We start from the raw sequence: 17,639 nt of genomic DNA, 5'->3' as shown, positions 1-17,639 counted from the left end.
AACATTCTACTCTAGCTTTTGGTATAATACAATTTGCTTAACGTAACAGCTGTAAATATTCAGCGTTTTTGACACAAATTCAGCATTTGGATGAAAATGAAATGACATACGTAGGGTTGACTTTCTATACTATGTGTTATGCTTTAATAATTGATACTTTTATTTATTTGGTAAGAGGATGAGAGATAATTTAAATATACATAGTAAAATTAAAATAACAGATGTTCTAATTTACTTTTTCAACAGTCTATAAAATCTTTAGTTTGTTTTAGTGCAATATAATTTGTTATAACTAACAGCTGGTTGAATATAAGAATATTCTAAGAACTATTAGGTTAGTTTATTTACTCTGCGATTTTGTCAATGATTATAGAAATTAAGTAAGATTCTATATCCATTGCTTTATACGATTTGAGGCTCACGAGACTTCAAAAGAAAGCTTATGAAAATTGTTTTACTACCAGAATTTTTGAGGACAGGTTGGGAAAGTAACAACGACCAGAAGTTTTAATTAATCTTGGTAGCTTTTTCTTTACAACAAACTTTGAACCGCTTAAACTGAGCTTGAATTAGGAATAGACATATTGATATAACTATATACAGTTTTAATGGACTGCTCAATTCCCGTACGTAGGTAGGACGGGCCAACAGCTCGTATATTTAATTCGCCAAATCCACTGTATGGTATTGGAAATAAAATTGACAGTTCTGCTTTTTACATTAAAATGTCATAGCAAAATATAAGTATTATAAGTATTATATAAGTAAGTATTCATTATCATTGCAGCCATGGAGACTAATCAATATTTGCTTTTAAGATCCTCACCTTAGAACTTTGAAAGCCAAAGGGACAAAGCCATTGGTCAGTATCGAATTATGAATAGTCCTGAACGGATCCTTGGTATAGCAGCTGTATTTTTTAACATTAATGCCTAGTCGGTTCAGTACTAGGAGGATTAACATTATCAATAATATAAGTATTAATCTTCCTAAGTTCATTAGTTTTTACTTGATTAAGTAACAAACTTACAGATGGATACCCTTATATTGTAATATGATAGAATAGATTACAATATAGATATCAAAATATCAGTGTTTAAATGTATTACTTTTCAAATCAGTTGGCGGAAAGATTCAGCGAGTTCGATAGAAGTTTGATCTTTAATTTGTGGATTAAAATAAAGTTGAGAAATAGTATCTCAAACAAACCTGCCAATCAAAGGGTTTCCCTATATCTTAGGCTTGTTGTGTACTTGCATGTCAGACAAATTACGTAGGGTTCGTGAAAATTGGATATTTTATTATGTTTTCATTGTTAACAGCTTTACAAGTTAAGTTTGTTTAGCTGATGGAAATGAATTGTGTTTCATTGTGAAACAAGACCATCACACATTCCTGGCCATCACATTGGTCACGTGGTCTATTAATCAGGATATCAGTTACAATGGGAACCAATCCCGGGACAAAGATTCGTCATTGCACGTTCTGTTGTCTTGCTAAACCTTTGTCTCATGTTTTACCAAAGGGTGGATACAACCTACATACAATGCCAACAGCAACTATACTAAAGTAAAATGTTATAATTTAGTTTTGTTTATCTTTTTCCGATCACGATCAAATTACATAACGTTTATGTATATATACCTCAACAGCTCACTTGTTAAAGAAACAACCTGATGTGCAGATACTATGTTTAGGTCCTAGAGTATTGCATTCAGCACGTTGAATTTAATACCGTATGTTTTATTGGATCGTTCGAGTTAAAATATTGTAATTTAACCCAGTACAAACAGATAAACAACATTATTCTTCAACTAAGCGCTATGATTTGGTTAGGCCAGAGGTTTAAATGATTATGCTAGAACAATGATTAATACGTGTTCTGTAACCTACCAGTAACAAATGTTGCGTGCTAGGAGAGATTGTCCTGCGCACAATGCTCGTGTGAAATGTCGCTTTTTATCTGATCATAAAGTGTATGATGTAGATAGTGCCAGAATGCATATTCGTCACAGTCACGTGTTTTATACGTGTTAATGTCCACAAGGGTATTGGCATATTGATACTAGGTAAAAATAAAATATTCTTCATGGCATTACACTTGCTACAGTTGAAATTTCTAACGAGTTTTCCTACAAGTAACAAAAGTGGTTTACTTACTCAATGAACGCACTCTCAAAGATCCTTACTCACCTGAAAGAATAACAACATCAAAGTAGAAAACCATATGTGCATTACATTTTCATATTTTTCAAACTGTTTGAATGTTATAAAGTTTTAAAATTTCGACTTAATTTTTCAAATGGCAATTTGTAAAGTAGACAAAAAAATCGCTCATTTTATTACTGAAATTCTGAAGCAAATTATGAATGTGAGTTATGGATTACAATGAATGAATCAGAGTTTTCATGCAGACAATATTTGGCACATTAATAAGTAACAGCGAAACATAGCAAGCTATTGTTGGAGAAGTATTGTTCCAGAGCCATTAAGAGCATCTCGCTCAAGTATTTTCCGTTGAATTGAAGTGGCGGAACGTTACGGAATGGAAGCTATTTACTGAGCTCTAACTAATGTGTTATTACGAGTATTTACAAGTTTTGCTAGTGTTTAATAACAAATCTGTTGGTTTCAGACAAAAAGTTAACACTATATGTATATCGGTAGCCGTACGTTAAGTTAAGTGTGTATTAAAATTAAAATACACACGCAGTTAAAAAAAATATATTTATGAGGTTATTAGTTATTATTTGGCAATTGTGTTGTTGGCTAATTCATTTGCGTGGGTTTAGTAGAATATACCACTGTTGTAATACCACAATAACTGTTGTATACTCAAGCTTCAACAATGGTGTTTTACAATAATATCAATTCCTGCCAGAACTAACATCCGTGAGCTACGACTTATGACAATGTAACTATTACAAAACCACTTATTTAACATCGACATATATTTCGTTGACGAAACAATCTCTGCATACTTTAATTTAATGAATGATAGCAAAATTGGATTTACCTAAGTAAAGAGTTGCGCTAGGTGCTATTACTATGCTATTATCAAGCTTTAAATAAGATGTAGTGTTGTTTTTGATTGGTTTACGGCACATATGGAGGTACAAGCTAAATGACTAGATATTGCTTAATGTGTCATTTAACCTGTTGTCCCTTCTCATAGTGACTTTAGATAGACAAATAACCTTACTCCGTTTTTCCCAGTTGACCTGACAATAAGCTAGCACAAAGCTCTTTTGCAGTTGGGTAGTGACTTGGTATTTCACATGTCGTCCACTCAGTTATTTATTGCTAATTTATGGGACACTGCTTTCTCAGTTGCCTCTTCCGTCCCCGCGCGACTGTTGTATGCTAACATCGACACTTCTTGTCCCTCGACGGAAACTTGCCTTATTTGCATTAATATCCAAACCAACGGACATTGTTGGCATGTGGAATAAAACCTTGATAACAAGTCTTTAATGGGTATTATCAAATACGACTTTTTATCAAGGTTTGCAATAACGTGTAATTAAGGGTAATTAAGATGTCAAAGGGCTTTTTATCGAGGGTTTTCTATACTATTAAGATATTTTAATAAACGATTTGATGTCCAATACGTGAAGTGATGTAAGCACACAAGTATAATAATGCAAAGGCCCTGGAAGTTTTTCGATTTATCTTACATGTTTCATAAAATTTGGACTTTTGTCCAAGTGGCTATCTTTATTAAAAGTATTTTCGTCATACTACAGCAAAACAGTTGTTTTTTATACAGTGTTGCGGGTCTAAAGTAGCATTTTTACTACTTAGGAAGTGTAAGGTCTTTTTAGTCCCTAGGGAGCAAATGTCAGCTGCGGTGTTACAACAGTTACAAATTTCAATCATGGCAATCATGACGATCTGAACTATTTATCGATTGATTTATTAGGTAAGGTTTTAGTCCTACTCGTCAATTAGGTAAGGATTTGCATTCTTGTCAATTGTACAATTAACTTACTGTAACGCAATCGTAATAGACGAAATGATTGAATCACTTATAGTCCAGTGAATAGAGGCATGTTAACTTACAAACGGTCCGGTAAGTCTAATTTTTTTACATTTTGTCTAGGATGGTAAGTAGGTGTTTAAAATGAAAAATGCACAAATCTCCCCCCTCCGCGCTCGCCGCCGTATTGAAAAATCTGAACTTTCTAGAGATTGTCGTCTATATCTCCGTTTTGGTGCGTTTTAGCGAAAGATATATAATGTCAATGTTGTAGACAATTAAATTTCCTATAATATAAGTATAACAATTTGGTTCTAAGACTTATGGATACGAAAATATTTCATCTTTTTTACAATAAAACGTCAAATTCATTGTTATTTAGCCAAATCTCTATTAGTCCAAGCAAACTAAAAAAACTGACACAGGGAACGTTAAAGAAATTGCAAGAAAACGTTTTATGGTTTTATTTCGTAGTGTTGGGTCTGCAGAGTGACATACTAAAAGTATCGATATATAACTACGATGAGATATAAGAAAAACAGTTTTTAAAAACCTTCAAAGTACGAAACGTCCATCAGAAATGTATGGGGTAGAGTTTTCGTTTGAATATATCTTCAAAATGTAAACAAATATTTAATAACGGATTTCGGCATTAAAATCAGCGTAAAAATCTAGTTTATAATGATGTGTCACAACGTTATCATTACATTTAATTGTTTTAATTTATATCCAATATGGCGGATGCAAGATGGCGGCCAAATATGAGTTCCCTATCAAAATGAAGTACTACCCACCCAATAAACTTTGGTGGTCATTCCAAGTCAATATCCAAAAGAAATTTTGAATAAAATATGCATGTGGTATATCTTTTTCAAATTTGTCCAATGTAGGAAAAAGCCGCCATTTTTAATCGAGATTTTCGGAGGTTTCCTGTGGACCGATTTTTGGCAACTTTTAGTATGTCACTCTGCAGACCCAACACTACAAAATAAAACCATAAAACGTTTTCTTGCATTTTTTTAACGTTCCCCGTGTAAGTTTTTTTTAGTTTGCTTGGACTAATAGAGATTTGGCGAAACAACAAACAGATTTGACGTTTCATTGTAAAATTAATTTAAATATTTTCGTATCCATAAGTCTTAGAACCAAATTGTTATACTTATATTATAGGAAATTTAATTGTCTACAACATTGACATGACATGTCTTTCGCTAAAACGCACCAAAACGTAGATATAGGTGAACATCTCTAGAAAGTACCGATTTCTTTTCGGTTTTTCAATATGGCGGCGGGCGCGGAGGGGGAAAATTGTGCATTTTTCATTTTAAACGCCTACTTACCATCCTAGACAACATATAAAAAATTTAGACTTACCGGACCGTTTGTAAGTTAACCCCCCTATGTTTGTCTTTATTTACTGGACAGCTGCTTATTTATTTACATTAGCAGAATTTAAAGCAAACTGGCAGTCGTTTTGAGAGGATATCTTTACATAAAAAGTATTTAGTTTTCTAGCTTAGTTTGTTTATTAATGATGCAATATGACGAAAAATATAGTTCATCACACGGGCAAAAAGTGTTTTTTCTAGCCAAGCTAATTTTCCGACATCGGCTTCACCTCAATCGTCACAGTCTCTTTAGGCCCTATACTATTACATGTGAATCACCAAAATCCTGATAATCGTGAACGAAGTCATGCGTATGTAATTTATTACACATACACAAATGCAGCTTAAGGTGAGTGTTGTTTTACTAAATAAACAATTTTCAGAAACCATATTGATTTTGTTATTAGACCAATGGGCCTATTCAACCCTGCCTACTTATACAATATACCATTTACGAGCAATAGCTCGTATCATTGTTGTTCATGATTGACTAAAGACATTGCAGTATAGTATGTTTTTGATGTGATGCAACGTATAGGTTTTATGGAACCATAGGTTTTTTTCTTCACCATAAAAACGTCTTAAGTTTGACTTTGTTATGAGTTAATGGGTATATTGCCGTTTTATTGCAAAATAATCCAATGAACGATTTCATGGTTGGTTGCTAAACATCAACGTATTTAAACACGGTTCAACTTGTTAACGCCTAATTAAAGAGTTTTAAAGTGAAGCTTTGAAGGGTGGGAAGGTGGCTAGAGCCCAGGATTGAGGGTCCTTATAGGCTTAACGACATGAGGGAACTGGGAATTAGGAAGACTCCTTTACAAACTTCTGTATCGCTTAAAACGCAGTTCAACTTTTACAAATCGAGTCGGTATCTGCCACTTTATTAGGCCTAAAAGTAACTATTTGTACTTTATAAAAACAATCCATTATCTAATATGTCAGCCATGACAGAGCTTTCGATGCAGGTAATTCAATTACCATTTTATAAATGTACAATTTCACTGATAAGTTTACACTTCTAACATTAAAAAATATTTGTTTACTAATCAAGTAAACTACGTTAGGATATAGATAAAACCTGTTTTAGTGTTTTTGTAAAAAAATTCTTATCTTATATTTTTTTACTTCAATAACATACATTTATAATTTATATTATAAATGTGTAATATGAGTTTGGTTTTAGAAATGTGTAAATTCGATTTCATGCCTATTTTTACATTATAATTCATTATACCCATTAGTTTCGTAATAATGTAATACAGTAGTATATTTCATTACTTGAGCTTAAAGCAAAGTGACTCGAGGTGAAGCCGAGGTCAGAAAATGTGTGAGGGTTGAAACTTTTTGTTGATGGGATGAAGCATACTTTTCGTCATCGTCATATTGCAACATTTTTTAACAAACTAAGTCAGAAAACGAAAATACTGTTCATATATAACCTCTCAAAACGAGAGTAAAAGGGCTACTTTAGACCCGCAACGCATGTATTAAAACGGCTGTTTTTGCTGCAGCAGCCTATTATAAAATGGTATATTTCATCAAAAGAGTAGAAAGGGAGTCATTATACTGTATATTTAATACCATGTTTGAAGTGCGAGCTTTATCGAGCACTTTAAATGGTCAAGAATATGTATAGACCAACACTCACTTGTGTTTTGAACGTTACTCATCGCTAGACTAAAAAGCTAATTATTTTCTTAATTAAAACAGACATTGGATATTACAGTTAGGAACACTACAAAACTCATAGCATTCTTTAGGTTATGACTTCAATTAAAAGTTAATATTTTCTTTGATTGTACAGTTTTGGTTGTTGAAAATTGAAACCGTTGACGAAACAATAACAAATCTTTGATATTGGTGTAAATACCTGCTTCGTAGTATCGTATATATGCTTCGTATCCTAATTGTTGCTATTGACGCAACTAGTTTCGACTTCCTACAAAGTCATCTTCAGGTGTCAAGGATATCAAAAGAGTGGTCAGTTCATATGAAGGCTGTCATTACACACAAAGTACATAAAAACACGAAAAACTGACATTAAAATGGTAAAAACAGAAACTTTTTGTGCACATTCTTTCAAATTGCCGCTTTTACCATTTTAATGTCAGTGTTTGTGGTAGTGTCTTTGTGTGTAATGACGACCTTCATATGAAGTGACCAGCCTTTTGACATCCTTGACGCCTGAAGAAGACTTTGTAGAAAGTCGAAACTAATTGCGACACTAGCAACAATTAGGATTACTACGAATTTACACCAATTTCATATATTCAACGTAATCCGGAGGCTAACTTCAAAAATGAAAACAAATCTGTTGTTTACGTCGGAAAAATCCAAAAAAGAAAGTAAAAATTACTTATGCATGGTAAACATTCCTTTTCCATAGTAAACAATGTAATGATGAAATTTCGCAGGTGATGAACATGTACCGAAAGCAGATCATTTCAGAGTAATGTAGTGAAAATAATATTTATCTTGGCAAATGGTAGTTACATCAAACAGTTTCAAACAGCTAACTAACTAGTATATTGTCAATTCAATGTTTGTCTAAATAGGCTGTTAGACAGTCACATGTGGTTTTACCGATTTTTTACATTTACACATGACGGAAACTATTTAACGACAATTTAAAGGGAAATAGGTAGGCATTTAAAGTAAATATTTTGTTTTTACCATTTTTACCTTCTTGTGAATGGAGTTACTTTGGAAATAAACGTATTGAATTAAAATGGTAAGGAAAATATAAATATAATCATGGGCATTTACAACATACCCCCCCCCCCATTTACAACATGGGCATACAAACTAAGTTTGAAAACTATAACACTTTTCATGTAAAATGTAACCTCTTAAAACGACTTCTAACTTGTTTTAAATTTTTCTAATGCAAATAAGCACGTGTATTGATTATTATTTCGTCCATTACGATTGTGTTTGTTAGTATCCATTACTGTTGATGTCGAACTATTGACAGTAAGTATTGCAACAATAAGCCACGACCGATAAAAAAATTTGATACATTATTTCGATACATGTATGCTTACAATCAAAGTTTACAACCGCTGATTTTTATTCCCTAGGGAGTAAAAGATCTACTTTGGACCGGCAAAGCATGCATTAAAAACGGCGATTTTTGCTGCAGTATGACTAAAATAGTAATAATGAGATCCCTGTTGGTAAAATAATCTTCGAACTGCACCAGGATTCAGATATATCTTAATATTAAAAAAATGACTTGGCTATACAACTTAGCCACCGTGCAGCATTGCAACCATTTCATAGAGTGCAGGGTTGCGTCCATTCTATTTTTATGTGAGGCTCTGGGGAGAGAACACAGGGTATTGTTCAAAACAAACAGTTGATATAGAGTTTACCACATGGCATTGCCTTGCTTATTGAAAAAAAATTTATCATAGATACATCTACATCATGATTACACCCTTTATATTTAAATAAGGTTTCCGGCCTTGAAATCGTTGCCACTAATTTTGAAGGAGGTTTTATTCTGAAAATGTTGATATTCTGTATTTTTACAATTAGGCTACGATAAGTTTTTTTTTCATTATATTTTTATTATGTTTGGCCACATAAACTGTGTAGAATGCAAAGATTGAATATTGTATACTTAAAGTTAGATAGACCTTTTGTTTTATCGATAGTTAGAGATGAGACTTAATCGGCATGCAGTAAGCTATAAAAATAATAATATAAAAGTAAATTGAACGGTTTCCTTTTCTATCTCCCTACGGGGCAAATATTAATATCACAACACGAATTATTCGGGTTTTTAAATTAAGGTATAAGACAAGTTTTACATCCGTCATTGGACCGAGTACTATATGCACCGTAACAAAACGTAGGTGTTAAATGGAAACATGACCAAGGCTTGTAAGACACGTTGGTCTAGGAATACTACTCGTAGAAACACTAGACACATAGTATTTGCGAAACAGAATATGTGGCATGGTGTCAAAACTGTATTCATCGACATATTGAGCAAAATAAGTGTGACTTAATCAGGCAATTCTCCAAACAATCCTACAGTACTCATCGTCTCAGCTGACACAGTTAACCATATAACCAATCTGTAATAACATCTACATGGGTTATCAGTACATTCTTGACAGTTAACATAACTTCTTAATCGAGGAGAATATTCAATAACTATACTTCATTGAAAACATCAGAAATTAGTATTAGTGATTCTTCAAATATTTTAGGTATACTAGAGTCGTAGGTTTCTAATTTTCCAAGTCCTACTTAAGTGTTCATTTTGGTACTTCAAGATACATATTTTAGATGTTTTTAGATACAGTTGAAGCTATACGGATCAACTGGTTGATCAATGATCGGTATTGAAAATAATTGCACCAGGTTAGAAATGTAAGATTAGAAAAGTTCAACCCAAAACAGTAATTGTAAACATCCCTCTTTTTTGTTTACTTAGTTAGACAATTCAAAACAGCAATTCAAAACAGCTTCAACAACCTGATTAAATGCACAGTTATAACTCCAATTCTGTAAGAGCCTGTGATACAGTTTGTTTGAATTCAACTCGTAGTAATAACTTACTATGAGGTAATTATATATTACTAATCTTAACACCATTAGAAGGATTGTACTAATTAATTTATTATCTCTGTTATTTTAATTTTATGACAGTAATTACTCACAGTAATGGATAATAATAATTTAAATACAAGGCAAACACTTTTTAAGATACAAATATTATATTTAATAAGTAGGAAATCTACACCTAATATTTATTATCCTTGTTCATGCATTTTATAGTGTCTCCTACGCTCTTCCGGGAACGGTGTGAACTAGAGCTAAATAGTTGTATGTTTTTCCGCCAGTCGCAGCACTAGCTGGTCTCCTTACTCTGTGTATATTACAACCAGGTTTCACTACTGTATGAGGTTTTGGCACTAAACACTTGCCTTAAAGTTCATTATTACAATTTAATGATAATAATAATATAATAAATAGCACACAATTTACGTACTTTTTCATCCTCCAAATGTAAGACCTTAAATGATGCTCTTTAAATTATTACACACAACAAATTTTAAATGTTAATTAATTTACTGTAGGCTTTTAGAAAAGTGATATTGTCGTAATAAATCTTTGATATGTTTTATAAAATAACTAGCTGCTGTACCCGTGCTTCACAACGAAAAGATAAGTTTAGACGAACGGGTGTCCCTTAATAACAAACATATCTTTATTAAACGATCTCAAACATGTTAGCCTCTCAATGATTACATTTAATATGATCTTAAATTATATAACCATGCAGAGCCTGGATTGATACAGCATCGGTTATGAAATAGTTTTTTTCTTCTTTTTTTCTATTATCAAAGATTGTTTGTTAATAAAGATTTATGGACTAAATAAACGTACCACATAGTTTTGGGGCCTAAAGTGTATTTTTTTCGACCCGAGCTAAAGTTTTACGATCGAGGTGAAGCCAAGGTCGGAATGAGTGAGGATGCAAAAGACACTTTTTGCCCGAGTGGTGAACTAAATTGTTCGTCATATTGAACCATTACTTAAACAAAGTATATTTCAACACTGAAATAGTTTTAATTTAAAGAAAACCTCTTAAACCTACTTCTAGCTTGTTTTCAATTTAATTTGCTAATGGAAACAAGCAGCAGTTTAGTAAGTGATTCAACCGTTCCGTATATTACGATTGTGATGGTGTACATTATACTATTGATATGTTGAACTATTTACAACAAGGCAACAATTAACTACAATTAATTAAAGAATCGATACATACTTTTGATACATGCAATTATTGTTTACAATCTAAATTTACAACTGAGTTGACAACAACTGACTTTTATTTCCTAGGGGCTTACACCATAGAGAGTAAAAATGATCCCTTAGACCCGCAATGCATGCATAAAAAACCTGCTGTTTTTGCTGCAGAATGAAGAAAAATATTTTATTTAATTTGTTTGGACCAACTTTCTGAAATTGTGAAATAAGCATTTGGCAGTTCTGGTTGTTTACATTAAAATTCCAACGCAAATGTAAACTTTATGAGGTTTCTTCTCGTACTGAAATGGAGACCAATCGATGTTTACGTTTAAAAACCTCGCCTCAGAACTTTGGACGTCCATGGGGCGTAGCCCAAGGGGAACTTATGGAAGAAATAGGCCTCATGGAAGACATTCCTAGATATGCTCTGTGCTTAATGATGGCTGTATCGGTTTAGTATTTTAGTCGTTACAGCCGCACAGACAAAACACCAGACAGAGACCGACTCAATTGTATAATAGTATAGGATGTCAATTAATTGGCTAAATAGGTATTTCCCCGTATTGTGTTAGATTGTGGACCTAATTGTTAATTGTGGTCTAATTGTTGGTATGTGTCTATTGATTTCATATAATTTTGTTATCATTTTCCTTTTAACAAAATGTTGTTATACGGTTATCTTTGTTAGAGCAAAAACACATTCAACATTAATTTAATTGCCAGACCAACTAAATGGAGCAATCCGGATCTAAAAATGTTCGTTTTATCACCGTTAAACATGGTCAATAACATGGTCGACTTCGCTGCCAAACATGATGATTACAGTAAAATGTACAAATTGCCGCATCACTCCGCATGGCCTATCACTAACAGTGGAATGAATGCCAATGAATTCATCCAATTGTGATGACCAATGCATCCCATGAAAATGGATTTACATTTAGCTGCTACGTTCCGCAAATACTGTTTTAAATCATTGCAAAGTATAATTCCACTGTTTACTAGTATTGTTAAATGTTCTGTAAAAGAAATGTCCTATAGAAGTGCCATATTCGTGTTGGTGTATAATTGTAGAAATCTCTTATGTGAGTAAAGTGTGAGTGTAAAAAACATTATTTGAACTTTTTATACGAGTACAGTATATGTGTAATTATTATATTACAAACTGATTAATATCTATATATATACCATTATATAAAAATCTAATGGTGTCTGTCGGTATGTGTATTACAGTACTATTTAACGTTAAAACTACTGAACTGACTGGGCTTAAATTATACAAAATTATAGCCACCATACCAAGGATGGTCATATGACTATACACACTTCGATACTGACCATAGGCTTTGCCCCTTTGGCATTAAAAGTTCTGAGGTGAAGATTAAAAAAATAAATATTGATTGGTCTCCATGGCTGTGATGAGAACAATCACAATGTTTAAATTTAACAATTACATACAAACTAGAAGAACTGCCAAATTGATTATTTAAAAATTTCAGACATCTGATCCAAAGAAATTAAATTTAATATTTCACACAACTATATGGTAGGTTTATTTAATCTAAAGCTTTATCATAGAGTATTATTTTAAACTATGTCAATGATTATAGAATAAAAAAAACAATAACTGGAACCCAGGCTTCGTTTTTAATTTTTTTAAGTATTTAAGTTATGAAAAGAATTGTATTGATATATTTTCATTGACACTTTTTACATTTAGGTTAGTTTAGTATTGTGTTTTGCTACACCTCAGCTTAATTTAAACTAAAGAATATCATAAATAACTACATTGTATGCTGTTGATTTTTGTGTTCTAATGTCTGAGGTATATGAGTAACTATATTTAATTATTAAATGGTAATACAAAATACTTTTATTTTATCCTCACATAGTTTACACAATTATCCGTTCAAATTACTTAATTGAATTTCAATAAATTTATTATTTCTGGTTTGCACGCCACTGATTAAATTAAACCATGAAAAATATGATAAATTAAGGTGTACACGGTGTTCTTTTGTTTCTAAAATCAATTAAATATTTGTTGATATATTTACTTAATCAATGGTAAGTGTAAAAATGAAAAGACAATGGATTATAGAACTGAATAATGAATTGGTTTGTATGTTATGTCGTTCGTTGAAAATTCGTTGAGTAGAATCCGAGATGCAATTACACTGTATTTACTATTATATTTTTTAGTACTTGATGTGTTGATAATCATAATAGTGTTGACTGCCGTCGTTAATTCTAAATTAATAATTTACAACTATTTATAGTATAGATATAGTTTATTTAATATTTTGTATATATTTTCTAGACTACAATAAACACTATTGATAACACTATTGATTTGATAAAGACTATTGATAAGGCACAACAATATTTCTAAAGTTTATAACAGTTTATGTTAGTTTTGCTAATGATTTATTGTGAGTAAAGATGGAAGGATTTGTGGTTTATTTTAAAGAATATTGACCTAAACATTTTTCATCTAAATTTAATAATTAACAGTTTCGCAACTTCAAGATTGAAATTTAAAACGCCAACAATAAAGAAAACGATCGGTACATAAGGGAGTTGAAGATAAACAATTTATATGGAAATGTTGTTTTAAAATTTGCTATGATTTTCACATATCAGCCTACACAAGATTAAGAATTAATCAAAACCAAAATAGCGGTTTACACTACTTGCCAGATGAAAAGGCCAAAAGGTAGACTTTGTTTCTAAAAGCGTTGTGTAACTTTTTTATACACCAGATGTACAGATCAAAATGCTACTATTTCGTGCCCTCTTCCCGTTGCAAAGCACGGGTACAACGGCTAGTACGTAATAAATATATTACCAGAGCTGTTCTGAATGATTACAGCATAGGCCTACGTTAAATTATTCACAGTACATATGAAATATTTTAATTTGTATTTAATTAATATCAATTAATTATGGTTTTAGTATACATTTGAAAAAAACACGTTTACACAGTGTTTTACTAAATTATTGTTAGCACTGAATACAAATGTAGATTTAATATTTTCAACCTGCAGCACAAATTAACACCACCGCTTTTCCCTGCTACTTGATATATTCCTTTACAGTTTTTAGAGTTGTATATTTGTAGTAGTATGCATATTTTATTAAAGATAACTAAAAGATAGTTTATTAATACATAGGGGATTTAAATTTAAACCTTTATATATGTAGAATATGAGCATTATGATATTTTAAGCGATTGAATGCATACTTTAAGTAAAAGATAATATTTTTGTATATACTTGTTACGTGGTCTCATCACTAGAGAAGATGATTAATTTTACTTCTCATCTGGAATTCACCAACAAGCCAAGTGTTAACCATGCAACAGTATGTGTTTTATTTCCTGCAGGTAATGTTTGAAGGGATCTTGGGAACGCGTTGAGCTCAGAGTTGACACATCACGTACAAGATATGTAGTAAGTCAAACCCTTCTAACACATAGTTTGCGTTTGTTACAAGTTCCGCATAGCTTCCTCTGGCTGCTTCATTATTACTGTAAGTTGTGTGAGCTGACATAACAGCTTATAGACAAGAATTGAATTTAGTATAGGTAGTTACAGTTTAAAGCTTGAGTATAAGTAATAATCACAACAGTAAGTCGACGCAAACACCAGAATAACATAGGAGTTTTTATGTAGATCTTGAGAAATAAGGGAACAAAAGTGTCACTTGACAATGCATTTGGTACGCAAGATGTGATCCCGCCATACGTTGAGCGGCGATTCGTTAGTGCATCGATATTGCATCAGAGACTGCTCAGACTCGGAGAGTCCCTTGAGTGTTCAACCCGTCTTTACATATCTGGAATAGAGTGACTTTAATGCATGCATTGAGACAATACGCTGTGTTTTGAATGTAATTGGTTACTACACTCATTCTAAATCTGGTTTATAAAAAGGGTAGAAATAACTTACATAATTTCATAAAAGATTAATTGTTACTGTCTCACGTTAAAATTGTAATACATTTAAATTATTTACTGTTGTAAACTAACTGTTCATGGCAATCATCAAAAATAAAAACATAACCTATGTGGCTTGTAATATTGGCATTAGCTTTGGTATAACACCGTGCAAAATCGTTGCGAACTGAAGTAATTCAACCTTATGTATTTAAGTAAATACCTAGATGAGTATTGTCACTTATGTTTGTAGTCTAATAGTGTAAATCATAGATGTTTAACGTAACAAGGGAGCGTTAAGACTTGTTTCCGAGGAAAAGCTAATAATGTAAGAGTAGAGTGTTTTATGCAAAACAAATAAATTAAATATGGTTACATAGTTGTCATAAAAAAGTCTAACTTTTAATATCACTGATGTAGAAAACGCAGCTCGTACATATATTTGAATAAACATGTCATGTCATTTTGTGTACATAAGCTATGGAGAAATAGTTTTGTGATATAAATAGTTCATACCGAACCACAAAACACAAATTAAAAAACTGATTAATTTATCATCTTCCACTGAGTTGAGTATCAATTGTTTTGTTTACCCTGTTTATATAAAAAACATTAATTGTTTGAAAAAATATCATTCCCTAGCAATCTAGCTAACTTTTACCCTGGCATTTCCAACTACAAACTAAGATAGATTTTAAATATTAGACTTTATCAAACACGCATACAATCTTCGATTGATAACATCGTAATTGGGATATTTAAAATGTTTATTTACCCTCTGTAAACGGAGATTCTCAGAAAAATTGAATATTTTTCATCGCTATTTTCTAAAATAACAATTATGAGAAAGAGATGTCGGTCCTCAATATAATTCTTAAAGTGAAATTCCGTTCCAGAGAGCGGGGGAGTTCTGGGGTGAGTGGACACCGAACGTCTTTTGTTGCTTGCAGTTGGTAATAAAATAAAATTACATTTTTAAATTGATTACTTGGTTTTAAAAGCAGATTTAATTACTACACCATACAAATATAAACCACTACAAAAACCAATATACATATAATTACTATATGCATTATAAATAATTATTATTTGTTTTTATTTATATTTTGACCAGCATTAAAGAACACAACTATAATAATTTATTAATACTTCAAATGCGTCATACATGAATAATTACACTCACAATATCTTAAACTGTCACTATACTTAAACTGTTATTGATTGATATCAATGATTGATATAATTCAATAACAGTTTAATTATATTTCATAACGAGAGTAGAATTTGAGTCATTACATATTTGAGACCATGTATTTTATGTAAGAGATTTTGAATGTGGTCGAGAATATGTAATGGCCCACTTTCACTCGTGTTTTGAACTTAGTCTTCGCTACGCTACAAAAACGAATTCTTTCAAATTAAAAAAGACATTGGAAAATTTTATTTTTTACAGCTAGGAAATTTCCAAAACTGATTGAATTTTTTAGGTAAGGCCTTCTATTTACAGTTCAAATTTAAATTGCTTGTACTGTTTTGGCTGTTGCAAATTGATGCATTTACTTACTTTTGCCGCACTATTTTTTTGCCACACTTATTTTTTTTCCCACACTCATTTGTTTTAACGCACTATAGTATTACAACCAAATAATACAAAAAATGTGTGCTTTTATTCGGCTCCTAATACGTGTACGCTTGAAAATAATTTGGCAACACAGATACTACAACTATAGTGTTGTATAGTGTTTTAAAGACTAATAATTTATATTCTTTTTAGTAGCTGTAGAAAAAATATAATGTTTAACGCAAGTGCAAATTACATTTTCTGCATTCGAGAATCTTTCCACGGTCACCTGCGGCTCGTGCGTAAACATTTTCTCTCATGTGCGGAAAAGTGCCACTTCGCTTTAGTTACAAAAATAACTACTATAAACTGTACTGTAGTGACCCGTAATAGTAAAAAAAGCATTGTTATTATTTAAAAAGATTTCTTCGGAAATGGCTATTTGTGTTAAGTATTATCAGACCCTCTGAAAGTTAATTCAAGAGGGAAAGGGTTGAGGAATTCCTTTATAAGGGAAAAGTGTGAACTTGTTAAAAGTAAATCTCTAAAACCACATAGAATATTCAGCTTTCCATAAGTAATTTGACAACTCACCATTATAAATAGGGCTGTAAACATTAAAAAAAAAACTAATAAGACCATATTGTGGTAAACGCTTAAATCGTTTATTTATTTAATTCGACACAAAGTTGACATGAAGATGGATACTCACTGTTATACTGGTACCCCAGCTCTCGGCGTAGGTTGCTGGACAGACCATCGGCAGCGTTCTTCTCCAGGTCGTACGATCCATAGTGCAAGCCTTCTCGCTTGAGGAACTCCACCAATGTCTCCATCATCAACTTACAAGTGTGCTTGCCAGAGATCTGACGACAACCGTCCTTTTCATACACTAGCATCACCTTCTCCCACTCGTACCTGCGTATAACAAACATCAACTTACAAGTGTGCTTGCCAGAAATCTGACGACAACCGTCCTTCTCATACACTTGCATCACT

The 17,639-nt window shown here is 32.1% G+C and overlaps 1 protein-coding gene across 1 annotated transcript in view; it reads right to left on the bottom strand.

Moving 5' to 3' along the window:
• LOC128983360 (atrial natriuretic peptide receptor 1-like) overlaps positions 1-17,401 on the bottom strand; it is a 282,494-nt gene extending 265,093 nt beyond the window's left edge. The window contains exon 1 of the mRNA XM_054402630.1: positions 17,353-17,401. The gene's annotated coding sequence lies outside the window, so the exon portion shown is untranslated. The remainder of the gene's footprint in view (positions 1-17,352) is intronic.
• Positions 17,402-17,639: the final 238 nt, after the last annotated feature.

The sequence above is a fragment of the Macrosteles quadrilineatus genome, unplaced genomic scaffold (genome assembly GCF_028750875.1).
Source record: "Macrosteles quadrilineatus isolate MER2022 unplaced genomic scaffold, UCM_ALF_1.0 Scaffold_1__1_contigs__length_201487025, whole genome shotgun sequence".
Classification (NCBI taxonomy): Eukaryota; Metazoa; Arthropoda; class Insecta; order Hemiptera; family Cicadellidae; genus Macrosteles; species Macrosteles quadrilineatus.
Note: the sequence above shows the minus strand (reverse complement) of the source record. Positions and strands in the feature narration are given on the sequence as shown.